We start from the raw sequence: 14,296 nt of genomic DNA on the forward strand, positions 1-14,296 counted from the left end.
ACCGTGAATGATTCCGGAAGGTGAGCAAGGCGACTTTTGTGCTTGGCCGCTTCGAGTATTGGCGAGCGAGCACTCGTTGATGCTTGAAGTCCGAGAGACATCTTTCTGGATTCGATCCCGATCGTATGGTCCGAAGGGAGACGCGTCGCTCGAGACGCGAGAGTATAGGCGTGAATGTAAAATAATATAACGAGGGTGGGCGCGGAACGGAGAAAGAAAGAGAGATACGCATAGGCGCGAGGATCAAGGCGATTCAAAATTGAGGTGAGAGAGAAAAGGGCGGCGACCGGACGATTAAAGAGTGATGCGAGCCCTACCCCACCCTTAGGGGGTGCCGACTCGCTCGCAACGATTTGTCGACCGAAATTAACGTCGTAGGCGAAAGGATGGGGGAGAGGCAAGTTTGAAAGAGAGAGAGAGAAAGATAGAGAGAGAGTGAGAGAGAAAGCGCGAGAACGAGAGAAAGAGAGGGAGAGAAAGGGAGAATGAGCACGCTAATCTACTTAAATATAATATTACATACGATTATTATATATACGTTAGATATACATTATGTGTATTGTATTTATGTCTCAATAATCGTTGTTAGTTATATCGCTATGATGATGATGATAATGAGTATGATAATTACCGACGACTTCAGAGAAGGGGAAGGAACATAACGCGGAACTAGACACGCATTACACACGGTACATATATTACCATGCACGCATTCGCGCGAGCTTGGCCTGTGCGATCTGCGGAGTATTGTCCTCGTAACGCGATTCAATATAAGAGCTCCTCTCTTTTTTAATTAAAAATTTTAATCTAGAAACAGACATATGTACGTTTTATTTATATGTCACATATCAAAAATTTTTTGAAAATAGATTTCTAATTTTACTAAATTTAACTTGCGACAAATCGGCTACTTTTCTGTCGTGAAAACCGTTTCCCGCGAAGAATAACAATGAATAACTAACAATGCATATACGTTTAACAACGCACTCCTCGTGCATCTCGAATGCGATCCGCCCAAAACTCCGACGCACCTCGCCGATCGCACAGGCGCGCCCGTGGGGACGCGGAGTCTTTCCCGACGGCAGGATTTTCAATGCATCCTGTGCAACATCTCGAAAGAGATACGAGAGCCTCGAAGTAGATCGGTACATTCGCGGTTTCTAACTGATTTCTGCGATGGACGAACGATATTACATTTATTAAACGATTTACATTTAACCATTAGTCGCATTATCGATATTATTGTACTACTAACTAGCGCTCGTACCCTCTTATACTCGTAAAAAAAAAAATGAAAGAGAGAGAGAAAGAGAGAGAAAGAGAAAGAAAGAGAGAGTAAGGAAGGAAGGAAGGGCAGAGATTGCGGGGGACGGGAAAACGCGTGCTGTTGCGGAAAAATTGAACGCGGCTCAATCTGTCGGACGACGATCGGCGCGCGCGATGATAGGGAATCGAGTACTGTTGCGGGAAGCGGAAAGTAACGTCGTGGGATCATCTGGGATCAACGACGTTATTGTTAGGTCGTTCTCGCGGCACCGTCATTCGAAGCAATGTAAGGTGAATCTTCGCGCGAATCGTCGCGAATTTCATCGGGATACCCGCGTATCCCGATTGACTCGGCGACCGATTTGGCGAGTAGGTACTCGAAGCAACGGTGTCGCGGGGATCTCCTATTGCTCGTTCGTCGGCGAAGTGGCCAGGATGTACTCGTCGTCGCGGATCCCCGAGGATTTCATCGGCGCTGGATCCTCGAACGGGGGACCTTCGACGACGGGTCCTCCCCGGGATAGCGCGGAATTGTTCGCGGAGAAAACGGTTATTCTCGGCAGGGCGACGCGAGGGATGAGAGGGGGCTCGGCCGGACGGAAAGCAAGCCGACCGGAAACGAAACGGTGGTATCGAGCACCAGAAGCGCTCGAGTTTCGCTTTGCGGTGCTCGGAGAACTCGGACGTTCCGTTAATTCCATTGAGAATTGTCACATTCCTTGGCATGTCGCAAGAGAGAAATACGGACTTTTTTAACGATATAAATTTCTCCTTACTCGCGCTTAGGTCGCCTTGGAAATATTAGCAATGTGGACGTTGATAAAAGAAGTCTGCTTAATTCTATCTTCTCACCTATACTATTACTTTGGAGATATATTTTGAAGGCTTGCCGCATCCATCACTCATATTATCATCCTTGCCAGTTTTTTACCATAATTTTCCGATATCCATTGCTGATATTTCTCGATATATAAATTTGGAGATCAGTCGACATAAAATGCGCGCGATGTTTATTCGCCTCGCATCTGTGCAATATAAAGCTCCATCGATCGGCCGAGGCGCAGCTCCGGGAAAATCCAAAAGTGGTGCTGTAGTAAAAAAAAAAAAGAAAACGTTACCTTTCCTCGTGGACCGGCGCCTCGCCGAAGACGAAGCCGATTGTACGAACAGTTTAAACAAAGAGGAAACTAATTATATACTTAAGTGCAATCAGAGAGCAGTCATTGACATTGACGACAAATTGTTCGGAGCTGGGAATGAAATTTCGAATGACAACGAAACCGATTTCGTTTCCTTTTTTTTCGCAATACTGATAAATCGGTCAAAAGGATTCCAGCAATGGGATCGTTTTGCGAACGGCCTCGCTGAAAATTCGCGGCGGTAATTTTTAACTCAATTTTGAGAACTCGCGAATGCGCAAAGGGTGTTCGCAAAAAAAAAAAACGATAGTCCGCCCGGAGATTTTCAGCGAAATCGTTCCTGACACGTCGAAGCAACGTCGCTGTATGCTAAAGTACGCACAATCGTCGCCAGTATGTGGCGGCGATCTGTTTGTTAGTTGTAAATCACGAGATTGTCCATAAATCATTGTCATTAATCGCATCGTGTCATCTATCGCAATCGTGGCATTCACATCCTAGGATCGTTTCGGTTTCGCTTTAAAGACTCATTCGTCGATTCGCTGAACACATTCATGATCATCTCATATCGCGTCATTATGTATTACCATCGAAATGCCACGATCTGTTTCATCGAATCGTTCACTATCACGCATAAATTCATGCGATCATTCGTAATCATTATTCCATTTCATACATTAAATGCGGCATAATAAATTTATTACAAGACTCATAGCCATTGATTCATTCACCCATCGTCATCATTCATCATTGATCGCCGTCTTCCTTCGTGCTACGAGGAAAAACAGGTGTAACGAATAGAAAAAAATCCTTAATAAGAGAGAGAGAGAGAGAGAGAGAGATCATCCGATCTGCAATTGTATACCATCATTACGCCGTCATCAATGACCGAATAAACATCGCCCGCTTCAAACTTTCTTGCTTCGATCTGAACACCCTCTCATCGCTCGATAATTTTCAATCGTCCAGAGAGAATGGGAGTTACATCCACGAACTTTAATTACCATCGTGGCAAATTCCGCGAGCGCCCTTGCATACATTTTTCTAACTGTCCGCGAATCCACACTTTGGTTTCTAATATCTTAAAAATTCCGAATAATTGCGCAGCTGCGTTACAAGTCACGATAACTGCATCTTCTTTTTAAATGAATTATTTTGACTCTTGGATCAAGATATGAATTTATTTTGTTGTGCGAGTCAAACGTAAAACGTTTGACGTTAAAAACGTCTTGCGTTAAAAACTGTTTTTATTGTCTTTTGTATACAATACAATAGCTTTTGCAAAGTGAATGCAAGCGGCATTTGCGGCATCGGCGACACATTTACAAAAGGGGTAGGTAATTGAAAATAAAATTGCATAACGCGAAACGGGTGGGATATCATTTTTGCGCGGACTTGGGCGTGCACGCACACCCACATTCACGCACGTACGCACGCATTTCCGGCGTGCATGAATGAGGAATCGGTGCGTTAAAACGGAAATAGTGTCGTATGGGAAAACAGCAAAAGCAACTCTAGCTCACCGTAGGCCTAACTAAGAAAAAAAAATGAAAAGTATTTATGTACTGTCTAAACTAACTAATTTAAAAAAATGCAGACAAGAAAGCGGGAGAAAGAGAGAGAAAGGGGATACTGTGCAAATAGGAAACAGAGAAAGAGAGAAAGAGAAAATCAGAGCGAATGTGGAAGAATGAAAGAGTGAGAGAATGAGATAGAAAATATTTAAAGTACTCGAGAAATTACTCCGAGGCGAGCCACAACGATCCAAAAAAAAAAACTGGTAACTACTCTATAACTATTCTGTAACAAAAAAAAGGTGAAATAAGGGAGAAATAGGGACAGAAATTAGGTGGGAAAAAATACGTGAGTCCAGGGAATGAAAGAGAGAGCATGGGGATAAGCAGAAAGAGAGAGGGGAAGAGAGGTAGTGAGATAATCTATAATCTTCTGTACATGTTTTGATTATTCTAATTATTAATTATCATAACTTATAATAACTAATTAATTAATTAAATTAATTGATATCTATGAAACTATATTTAAACGAAACAAAAAAAACGTGGTAGCTAGTCTGTCAATGGATGTATAAATATTTAATTACGATAACTCTATAGTGATATTAAAAACAGAACAAAGATAACTGCGCGAGGATGAACGAGAGAGCGAAAAAAAGAGAATCTAGAGAACGATTGACAGTGTTAGAAGAGAGCAAACGAGAGAGCAAGAGCGAAAAGAGGCATGAGAGGAGCGAGAATGTCACATGCACACACACACATCAAACACACACACACACAAACGTTCGAGTACACAGTATAAGAATATAAATGTAATTATTAAACTAACGGGAAAAAAATACCAAAAAAATGACGGAAAGTCAAGCGCGCGAATATAAAACACGAACAATTTTGAGATAAACAAAGATAACGGTTTTCTAACGGGTGTCCCGAAGATTTTCGTTGTGCGTTTAATGGGACAGATTTCGCAATTAATCACGAGGGAGAGGGGGAGGGAAGGGAAGGGAAGGGGAGCAGAAGGGTAGAGTTCTTCCGGTCTATAATCTTCTATTTGAAAGCAAGTCGGGTCCTCCTCGTGGCCAGGGTGCGAAAAACATTTTTGCAGTTTTCGCGTTCCTGCGAACTAAATTGATCATCGCCAGTTGATTATCGTAACAACCACGATTTGCCACGTGCAGTTTCCACTTTGAAAGGAATATTGTCATAATCTTGCTGCTGGCCTGATCTTGCGTCTTGTAGATCTGGCATAATTAAACTGGTATCGTTGGTTAATCAAGTCGAATCGACGATCGATCAGTCGTCGTCGAGAGAGAAAAGCCCGCACGTACATGCGATAAACGTGGCAGCTATGATCAGCTGGTATGTGGCGAAATATGTTACATTCGTGCGTCTTTAACACGCACGACCATCTCGTTTAGTATCGACACTTAGGCGCGATGCAACCGCATCGGTCGTTCTCTTCTTTCCGAATCACGATGGCGCCGAGAGACTCGCTCGCTCATCGAGTACATAAGACTGTTACCGAATCTCGCAACGACCGACGTTCGTAATTTCACGTTTCTAATTAAGCTATCTCGAACTAAGCGTCCTCGTGCGACAAGAGGAAGTTACTTGTACGTCGGTGCGCGTACACGCGTGGCGACGCGTTAGCGAGGAATCTCGTTTTACGACTGCGATTTGTGAAGTACGAAGGTAGCTTTTCGACGAAGCTGCCCGTCGGGGGGAAGAAAGCTGGAAAATGAAGTTTCGTGTTCTGCGTCCGATTTCTTTGACGTCGGCCTCGGCCGATTTTACTGGCGTAGAACATGCCTCGGAAACTTCGACGAATCTCGGGAAAATCTCTGAGGAAAACTTCTTTCTCCAACTACCCTTGAACTTTTATTTTTGTTCAACAAAACCGCGAAAAATCCAGAATTGATTGAAAAAAAAAAACTGCACGATCGCTTCGTCTCCTAAACCAGGCTGGTCGTGACTGGTCCAGACTGGTTTGGTTCGGGACCAGCTTGTCTCACAGTCACTCTAATCGTGTGCAGTCGCGGGAGATGAGGCCTACTCGAAGCAGACATTTACTAGCGTCAACGCGAGAATTATAGAAGCTAATTGATCTTCCTTTCCGAGCGTTTTTATCTCGAGGAAGCCCGGCAGCGATCCTTTGCTCCCTAATCAGTGTATCACTGACGACGCGAATTAAATACGACGACTGTTCAAATTCAACTCGATAGGCGATAAACTGAAGCAAGCAGTTAAGTTTACTGTTAAACATATACTAAACGTACGCGAAACTTCATCTTCGAAACGTACGTGGAGAAAAATTGTCCTCGCGATAATCCTCACTTGGATTCCCGGCACGCTATTCGTGGGTAAAATTAATATTTGCGTACACAGTCCGTTTACGCAAAGTTTTTTTCAGAATTTTTATTGCGACCCGGCAACTCTTTTCTGACGTGTGCATCGCAATTGTTTCTCACTGAAATCTATACTTACGATGAAAGCACAGCGGATACTATTTTCTACTCGCGGCGTGTCGCGAATCAGAGTTACTAACTGAAGAGAGAGTAATTCCGAAGGAGCATTATATAATTCCTATAATGTCGTAGAAGAAGAAAAAGAACGTTGTTATTTACAAGGACTTCGGCGTTTTCACCGATCGTTTTACTGTCACGAAAGCGAGGTATAGAAAGATTATTACGAAAGTTAAGATTCCATTAGGATGGGCGGGGACGAGGGGGATAAAGAATTAGGCTACTTAATTTTTCGACGGAGTATTTGCGAGGTGCTTGTTGTATAAGTAAGATCAGAGGCCAATATTGATCGTTCTATCGAAACATTCCATCCGAATCTTGAGGGTTCTCGCGCGATACGAAAGACTTCCTTCTCTCGTCCACAATCTTCTATTCCGTCTCTTTTAGTCTATCGCATATAATTCTATGCATCTCCGAACATCATAATTGTTACAGTTGTTGTAATTTGAAGGGATTTTATTTACCCATTGAAGCTTTCATGAATATTTTTAACGTTACAATCGAAATAAAATTTTCACATAATTTTAGATTATTTATTTCTTTACACATACAGAGCTGAAGATACAAGTGGACCATTTCATGTGATACTGTTCCAAAATAAATTTAATGATAGCGGAAAATTCTTCTGACGGTTTTTATTTGGATTATTACGAACATGTAGAGTTTCTCGAGGGAAGATCTAAAATTACAGAATTTTGGAAATTAATTAAAAATAAGTATTACCCTTAAGTGGATTAAAATTAAACCGTTTAGAAAAAAACTCTCTCTGGATATTCAATTAAAACATTTCTGAAACTGGATTTTTAATCTGTATGTATATTTGGCGCCTTGTATTATTTATTACCTATACTTAGGTAATTCTGGTTAGAGACGGATGAGAACATTGACATACATTCCCATACATTCCAGGCGCGTTAACCCTCTACAAAAGCTGCGAAATATATATGTACATGTATATACGCGGTTTTGATTATTAGTTTCGAGTAACATATTATCATACTATCGCCAAAATGTATATCCCTTTACCGCAAAGGGCGCACATATTCGACTTAACTCGAATGCAATCTGATGGAATATCAATGTTACAAAAGTAAAAAATTCCATTTTTGTCTATGGAAAAAGATATTGTCCGGAAAAGATATAGTCGCGGAGGTTCTTCTCAATAAAACTTAATAAATTCGTATAAATCAGTTTTAAGATTTTAGATAAATATTGGACAACTATTTGATGAATTGAAACAAGTATTCATCAACTCAATGAGTTCATTTATTAATTTATGTTGAATTTACAATGCTATTATATATTTCTTATTTTCAACCCAGCAACTAGATTCTTAGAATGCTAATATATTATGACACCTTCCTCAATGGTGCAATATTAGCGTTATACAAGGTGATTTCCGAGATCGTTTGGCACATCACAAAGTATCAGCAGCGTTCTAGTGCTAAAGAGATCGATTTTTCGTTACGCGAAATATGTTTTGAGAAGAACGTCCAGCTAAGTGAGCTAATAAGTTTACCAGATGTTAAGCGATCGCCAACACAATCGATATTTTCCGATCTATGCATTGATAAAATCGTCGTTGTTTTTACCGCGCGACGATCTACTACTATGAGATTACCAACAATTTTACCATTACGATATTATAATGCTGTATGTATAAGTGTTCATATAAAGATTATTGTCAGGCAGGCTAACACGGTGCAATACTTCTATTTGGATATTAACAGTCGTGAGATGAGCAATCATTAAACGGACGAGTCGTGCTTTAAGATAAGGCAAAAGCGAGTGAAAAAGCGGGAAAAAGTGCACGAATCATCGAAAGGATTATAAGTAAGCGTTAATCGGATTAATCAGGAAAGAAAGTGCGAGAAAGGAAAAGAAGGAGATATTCTTCTTTTTCGTCGAGTTTTAGGAAAAAAATTGATACGATCGAAGCGCACAGTGAAATATGGTTTCCTTTTTGTCGCACGATTCTACGAGTGAAAGCGAAGTAGCGTAAGATTGCTTCTCGCGTTCGCCGAAGAATCCGAGATAAAATCTGTCCATATTTTAACCAACGATAATCGTAACTGTAAATAGACGAATGATCTGTTTATGCCATTTTGAACAAAATATATACGATTCCTTGAATAACTTACACTTCTGTGCTATCCGATTGTTTTCTCGTTCTCGTTATAAGTATCAAGCTATTATTGAGATATCGAGGATTAAAGCTCCAATCACGCACATCGCTTGATACGCGATCTAATTTTCACGCGGAGATTTGTTTTATAAATCGGCGAGTAAATGCCGATAGATATAATCGATGGATACAATTGAGGTGTGAACATAAGATGTTAAACACGCACACTTTAAGATACGAAAATAGGTTTTATCTAATATATATTTTTTTTCAATTTAATGAGATAATACTGTCTTTTCCTGTCAATAATTAATTATTAATTAATGAGGGAAAGTGAACGTCAAATTATGAGAAATACATGGAAAAATTGATTTTGATTTGTGACTTATCACCGTTTTTATAACTTTTTTATAACTCAAACAATTTCCCTATAAAAATAAATTAATTTTAGGACAATCGATTTTGAGATTTAATCTTAAAGTTTAATGTTTCTTCTATAGACGGGTATTTCTTAAATATTTTAAAATAATGTTACGATATAGTCTTGCGTTTTAAAAATTTTTTGCAATTTGCAACTCTGTTTTCTCTAATTATTATCGTCGGTCACTCGAAAGGAAAGATGAGGAGAAGTGGAAAGTTAATCACGCACACGAACGTATCATAAATGAATGGCCACGAGGGTAATTATAACATGATTAATGTAAGACTTTTTTTAATTACGTTTGACTCATCAGATCATCTGATCGATTTGCGTGTACGATTATCGATATAGGCGAAGTTAATCCTCGATTGATGATAAAGAGAGCACACACAATGCACAATATTCCTATTCCAATATTAGGAAAATATAAAAAGCCACTATTTATTTAAAAATAATTTTGTCAATTTTTTAAAAATAATGGTTATCTTTTACTTATAAATTATTAGAATGTCTGAAAAATCTTCAGACATTCTTGACTGCAATAGTCGTAAATGTGAAGAAGCCCGCATTATCAATTGAGGAATAACGCGAGATGAGAACGGATTAATTAATCACGCACATATGCAAAGACGATGACAAATTCTCGACACACTCGCTCATCGATCTCACGTGTCCGTCTAATTAACCTCACACGACTAATTACCCGTTCCAGAAAGTGCGCTAGAAAATTATATGTCCTCAGTCCGTTCATTGGTGCGACATATGATCGTGATGTCACGATGTATGATAAATTTAATAAGCGAAGGACTCGGGACATCCCGGAGAAAAGAAATGACACCAAAATTTCTTAAATAAATTTAAAATTGATTTTTGTCTCAATTATTTCATAATTAAATATCGATAATTTTGCATAATTTTATGTTTACCGCTATATTTATGGTAACAATATATATTTACAATTTATACTACTTTATTCAAACATTTTAAGCGATAATTAAATAGTTTATGACGTGAAATACTGATTAGTCATTCCTTTCTTTTATACACATACATATATATATTTTTTTTTTTAATCGACAACGGTGTAATTTATCAATTCGATCAATTAATCATGACATTACAATAGTACCAATACGAGACAAAATGATCGTATATATACATAAGGATAGTGTCTAGATAAACATAAAACTACAATAATAAATGTTTCAATTCGTTTTGAAAACGAAAATGAAACATTTACTTCTTATGTTTATCTGTATTTAAGATAATATACTTATGTATGCACACGATCTGTGTCAGCTAGTATTAGTATTATTGTAACTTCATTTAATTTTATTTGAACCTGAAGCCTCTGTAATTTGTTGACCAATTGATTTGACTCAACCGACGTCGGTGGCGTTAATTAGGCGATTTAGGCATAGGGGAACAAGATAGTTTTTTTTTTACGCGTCTTCAAGGGAAAAGGATCGCCGCTGGATCCGGTATGCTATCATTGGAATAAGTGATTAATTGACGCAACATGTGCAGCAAAAAAAAAGGGCGAGGCGCTTAACGTTGTAGACGCCGTAAGCGAAAGTAAATCGCGGATCTAAATAAAGTGATGTATTTTATGACGGGTTTATACGGTATTAATAGCGATATTTACTGTAACCGAGTAATAAGAGCGATATTAAGGAGAAGAAAACCCATGCGCGGTAGTTATACATTATTATAAGGATAATGATAACACTAAGATATTACGCGACGTGCATTCGTTAACGCGAAAGGAGGACAACGTGGGCGAACGAATAGAATGAGCAAGGATATCGAACTGGGAGGACTGTTGTTCGAATATCGATAGCTTTCGATAACCTTATATTTTGAATAGCTTCAAATAGTTATGGAAAAAGATCACCATGAAAATGATGATGACCGTGCAACCTTTTCACGCAGCTGTGAGATCGTTTCGCCGTTATTTCTTTTCTTCCCTTTTTCTTTTTCTTAGAAAGTCAGTATTTGCTATCACATTATGAAAATTGTGATCATTTTTATTAGCGTAATTCAAAATGAATTCAAGCATAAAAAATAAAAGATGATAAATTTTGTCGCGGAAATTGAATTGATTAAATTCTCTTCTTTTTTTATGTAATTCTAAACATATCTTTTGAAATACCATGGATCTTATTCTGTAATTAAATACCAGATCGTTTGCACGCGGACGTGTAAATCGATTAGTATCATCAATGCTTTTAAGGGGTGACGAGGGTGGGGATAGAGGGGAAGGGAAAGAGATTATATCGCGAAAGGAATTTCGCGCGAATCCTTAATGCTTCCAATCTAATCGGACGATTCGCACCAAGGACTGCATAAAACTCCAAGTGATAATAATAGCGATAGTATCGCGAAGACCTAAGCATTTCCAATTTCGCGATACTCGATGCTTAACGACGGTACGATTTAAAAAAAAAAAGAAGAAAAATAAAAGCGTAGCGATTAATAGACAAACCGAGGGTGGGAGGGGAGTAAGGGATAGTTAGGATAATTAGGGGGTTGTTGCATTAATTCGAAATCAATTTTAAAGCGGCGACCATCGTGATAAATACCGATATTACTTGTCGAAACAGTCGACGTTAGGCGATCGATGAAGTTATTTAGTGGGTAATGACGAGCGAGGAGAGTAATAAATTTTTGATAATCGGATTATGTAAAAAAAAAAGAAAGAACTCCCGCTAATGAGCAGTGCTGACTCTCAAAAATAGATTTTACTCCTTAGGCCTCGCGGGAAGTGTGTACGAACGAGGGGATCGACTCGATCGAATCGGGAACGGGAAACGATCGGCTCATCGAGCATGTCTGACCATACACCAAACTATACTACTGCAAACAGCTTTACTACGTCACAGGGCTCAATAAGAAAAAAAAAATATTAAGATGTTGACGTAAAAGTGTGTGCTCTGCATGTCGCGCGAGAAATTATATCTCCGCGGACACTTAAGGGGAGCGTTTTTTTTTATTAATTCTATACATATATATAGCATTCGGCGCGATGCAGTGTTTTCGAACTCGTCGGCGAAATCATTGATCTCTTCGCGAGAATTGATTGCCGCGCACCGTGTTCAAGGCACTGCGAGCTTACTCACGGAGACAGCTTAACTCACGGTAACCTGAAGAGATTGATTATCATATTTATAGCTTGAATACGCAATTCGCAATTAATTAGATAATCGATCTAACGAGCGCGCGTTGCTGCTCGGCAACGCCGAATTAGTCGTAGGTTAAACGTGGGGTGTTTCCGTGGAGCGCTGATGAAGATCGCAACTAGTATATATTATATATATACACATATATGTGCTTTATTTGTATATATATATTGTATATATAATTAAGACGCCGTCGTGAGAGAGAACGCACGGCGTTGCGGAACGTATCGAGACGGAACAATATACGAATAAGAGAGAGAGACTAAAGGAGGATATATCGCGGAGGATATTTCGCCTTTCCCAAGGATCTTTCCAGTCGATTTTTTTTTCCATTCGTCGGAATTCGAATTCGAAAACCCGCACCCTGGAGCAAGCCCTGGGCAGGCCCGATGCCCGCCGATGATACCCCCATTGAGATCCATCATCGACGGGCGTCGACGCTGCAAAACCGCATATCGTGTAACATTAAACGACAAGGACGAGAGAGAGAGAGAGAGAGAGAGAAAGAGTGTTTATTCAGGATGTTTTTTTCCTGTTAACCTCTTAAGGAGTAGGGATTTACGGGGCCCGGAACCGAATTAAAATGGGGCCCCAGAGAAATATTTTCCCTCGTATTACACCTTCGGGGATTTTAATTCACCTGTGCAATCGCGGAAACAGCTTTTCCGTTACATATAGCAATGTGTAGTGAAAAGAGAGAGAAAGAGAGAGAGAAAGAGAGAGAGAAATTAAAATTGAAATTGAGAGAGAGAGAGAGAGAGAGAGAGAGAGAGAGAGAGAGAGAGAGAGAGAGAGAGAGAGAGAGAGAGAAAGCGCGAGAGGGACATTACCGTATTATATTCTCAACAGAACTCTGTATACACATACTTATTGGTGTTATTATCGTTCTTATTCTTATTATTGCTATTATTATCGTCACGCTATTACGTATATTATTATTAGTAAACGAAATGCGACATTACGCGTTTCGTACGAATATTATTATCAGATTATTGCGTATGTCTTATTATATCGTGCGAGATAATGCTCGCGGGCGACGGGATCGACACCTCGCGCGCCACGTTATTGCCATTACTATTCGAGATGGGATTAGATCAAGCATAGCAAGAGTGAAGACGAACACGAGCGAATATTATATTTGTGAACGAATGCAGCGGACGCTTTTCTTTTGATAAGAGACGAAAAGTGTAAACTTGGGGCCTGGCGGCCTCAGTTTACTCAAACCAGCACCTTTGCTCGTGATCGTTTGCGCTTTCTTTGATCTCTGTTTTGATTCGGTTTGAACTAAACGACCGTTAATCAACGCAAGACGTCGTGCGTCGCGTCGCGTCGCGTCGCGTCGCCATTAATTTGTCACCGAGAAATAATATATATATTAATGATTTCATTATATTTCCGTAGATATAACATTGTAGGATCGCGCGGCAGGATTTTATCATGTGCACTTCACTTTATGCCGTGACAGGTGGATCCGTTTAATTTAAACGTTTCCCTCGAGCGAAACGCGGCGCACCGTTGATTGCCGCATTTGACGATTGTCATTGATACTTTTTAAGGGGTTAATCGGGATACCGACGATAACTTAAATGCAGAAAGCTGCCTACAGCATACGAACTATACATACACGTAAAACAAGTGCGTGAAAGCGCGTTGATGTTACATGCCGTGAAGAAATGGAACGGGGAAGGGGAGGGAGAACATTTTTTTCTGAATCGCGCGTTAAATCAGACGTATTTTGAATGTAAAAATCTAAAAATCACTTCTACTTATCTGGCTTTGCGGAGTCCATCAGTTGTCAGTTTCTTGACTTCAACCACGATTCCGCCTTCCGATTCCATTCGCGGTGTAACATCCGCGAGGCAGGACGAATGGACCACACTTGACGTTCGAAGAAATAAGGGACACGTACATATACATACACACGTTTACGAGATACGTATACATAATATATATAAACGGAGAGGCGGAAAATAGTCACGTACACGGCAACACGTACACAAAAAAAAGAACAGAAGCGAACACACACATTTGAAAAAAAAAAACGGTAATTAGACATTACATTTTTCGAAACACGTCGCGCCACCACTACATTGTTGATATAAATTGCGATCCATAATATGATTATTACTA

This window comes from Wasmannia auropunctata, unplaced genomic scaffold, assembly GCF_000956235.1.
Source record: "Wasmannia auropunctata unplaced genomic scaffold, wasmannia.A_1.0 LD336106.1, whole genome shotgun sequence".
NCBI classification, from domain to species: domain Eukaryota; kingdom Metazoa; phylum Arthropoda; class Insecta; order Hymenoptera; family Formicidae; genus Wasmannia; species Wasmannia auropunctata.